This window comes from Saccopteryx bilineata, chromosome X (genome assembly GCF_036850765.1).
Source record: "Saccopteryx bilineata isolate mSacBil1 chromosome X, mSacBil1_pri_phased_curated, whole genome shotgun sequence".
In the NCBI taxonomy this organism is placed as follows: domain Eukaryota; kingdom Metazoa; phylum Chordata; class Mammalia; order Chiroptera; family Emballonuridae; genus Saccopteryx; species Saccopteryx bilineata.
Genome location: NC_089502.1, coordinates 33,017,425 through 33,020,156, shown reverse-complemented (window position 1 = coordinate 33,020,156; position 2,732 = coordinate 33,017,425).

The window sequence follows — 2,732 nt, the reverse complement described above, 5'->3', positions numbered from 1 at the left end:
TGCTGAGAGAGTCTACTGTTTTTATTTGAAAAGGAACTTAAATTCCAGTCTCCCTGCTGGTTGCATTGTCAGATTGAGCAAATAAAAATACATTCGATATTTGGTACATACTATTACTAAGACAAATTGTCATTTCTCTGAAATTCAAATTTAACTGGACATCGTGTAGTTAGCTGGAAATCCTACCTCTAAGGGAAATATAAGAAATCTAAAAGCATGAATTATCTAGTATTACACCTCAAGTTCACTAACTCTGTTACATATAATTGGAAAGGAAAACATGAAGCTACTGGCTTTCAAGGCTCTTTTACAAATCTTCCCAATTTATTTATTTATTTATTTTTTTAATGAGAGGAGGGGAGGCAGAGACAGACTCCTGCATGCAGCCTGACCGGTATCCACCTGGTAAGCCCACTAGCGGTGATGCTCTATCCATCTGGGGCCCTTGTTCCATTGCAATCAAAGCCATTTTTTAGCAGCTGAGGCAGAAGCTATAGGGCCATTCTCAGCACTCCGTGGCAAATCACGCTAATCGAACCATGGCTGCAGGACGAGAGGAGAAGAGACAGAGAGTGAGAGAAGTGAGAAGGGAGAGGGGAAGAGGAGCAGATGGGCGCTTTTCCTGTGTGCCCAGACCAGAAATTGAACCTGGGTCATTAACAAGCTAGGTTGACACTCTATCACTGAGCTTACCAGCCAGGGCTAAAACTTCCTAATTTTTTCAGAGAACATACTGATGGTTAGCAAGGGAAAGACTGTGGGGCTGGGTGAAAAAGGTGAAGGGATTGAGAAGTGCACATAGGGCATTACAGAATAGTCATGGGGCTGTGAAGTACAGCACCAGGAACATAGTCAGCAATAGTGTAATAACTATGTATAGTGCAAGGCAGGTACTTAAAATATTGGGGAGAACACCTTGTTGTGCATATGACTAACTGCTATGCTGTACAGCTGAAACTAATACAAAATAATATTTTTTTTTCATGTGAGAGGAAGGGAGATAGTGAGACAGATTCCACATACGACCCAAGCAAGATTTACCCAGAAACTCCATCTGGAGCCAATGCTTGAATCAACTGAGCTACTTTTAGTGGCTGAGACTGACACTCAGAAAAATTGCACCACTGGCTGTGGGAAGTGAAGAGGGAGAGAAGGGGAAGAGGGAGAGGGAGAGAAGCAGATGTTCAGTTTTCATGTGTGTACTGACCTGGAATGAACCAGGGATATCCACACACTGTGCTGATGCTCTATTCACTGAGTCAACCTGCCAGGACCTAGTATAATATTGAATATCAACTGTAATTGAAAAATAAATTTTAGAAGTGACGTCACGGAAATGGCGCCGTGAGAAGCGCGTCCGACAGCTATCCCCTAAATCACAACAAATTTATCAACTAGAAACAGAAAAATTTATCCTCGGAGCATTCCGGAGTTCCACACAAACTGAAAGCAAAAGGACTGTTATCACTTGAATCTGAGAGACGAAGGTGTGGAGGAAGCTACCGCAGCGACGCTTATTCAAGCCGCGAGGGAGTACGCCTGCGGTGAGTCAGCCCATATACTTGGGAACCGTGAGCCGCCGCGAGTGGCCCACGCAAGCCGCCACCGCGAGCCCCCGCGAGCCGCCGCGCCGCGAACTGCCTCCGCGAGTTGCCGCCACGAGCTGCCGCCGCGAGCCGCCACGAGCAGCCGAGCACGCGCCCGGTCCGGTTGAGCACCGCTGACGTTCCCAGCAGCCCGCACACTGTGAGTGGGGGTCACCGGACACCGGTGCCCGGAGGGCCCCATTCGCGCGTGTGCCTTGGGCATTCCATGCACCCAGGGTGCCCTGCTGGCCCGCACACCCAGGGGGCTCCATTATCCTGCGCCTGGTGCAGTCCAGCCACCAGCGGCGGGGCGAGCAGGAGAGGCTTGGGAGATTCTCTCCGTGGGCGGGGCACCTCACCCAGCCATTCAAGCTAACAATCAAGTGTTGGGGGAGGGGCGCGCGCAGGCAGCCTAAAATACCTTCGGAAGCACAGCTGCGACCCAATCACTGAAATTAGCTTAACCCATAAAATCTGCGCACCCTCGGTTCTAATTGATAAGATCTCTCTCAGTTCAGCGATCGAAGACAAGAGGCGTGATATTTTTTAAGTGCCTCTCGCTAAAGGGGCGGGGGCAACTTCTGATTGATAGAGCCTCCATATTCAGGGATAAACGCTAACAAGAAGGACTTGGCAGATAATAAGGTCTATACTACACTAGTCGTAAGCAGAGACTAGTGCCTCTTCTTCCCTGCAAAAACAGGCTACAAAGTGTGGAAAGCCTGGGTTGAGAGGTCCAACTAAATGATAGGCGCTGAACAGTCACCTTGACAACAATTGACTCCCACCCCCGCCTGATTACACTGGAGGCCCTGACTGTCAGAGCCTTTCCCAAAGCCTTGCACTGAGTGGGGATAGAGTGGGGATTTCCCAGCTCTTTGAGCCTCTTACTCCCCAGGCAGAAGCAGTTGCAGCCTTATAGCTGGATCACCAGGCTGCTAATCCAGAAAGGGGGGACTAGGAGAGAGAATCCAGGAAAGCAAACTCTCTCATCGTTGGACCCTGCAAACGCCAACAAGCCTTTACTTCCAGCAAGACTAAAGCCAATTATATGACATTGCCATAGAATCCCATCAACTGCAAATCCCTACCTAAGAGTGACACAGGGGCAGAGCCTGGGGTACAGAGTCACCGACTAGGAAGAGG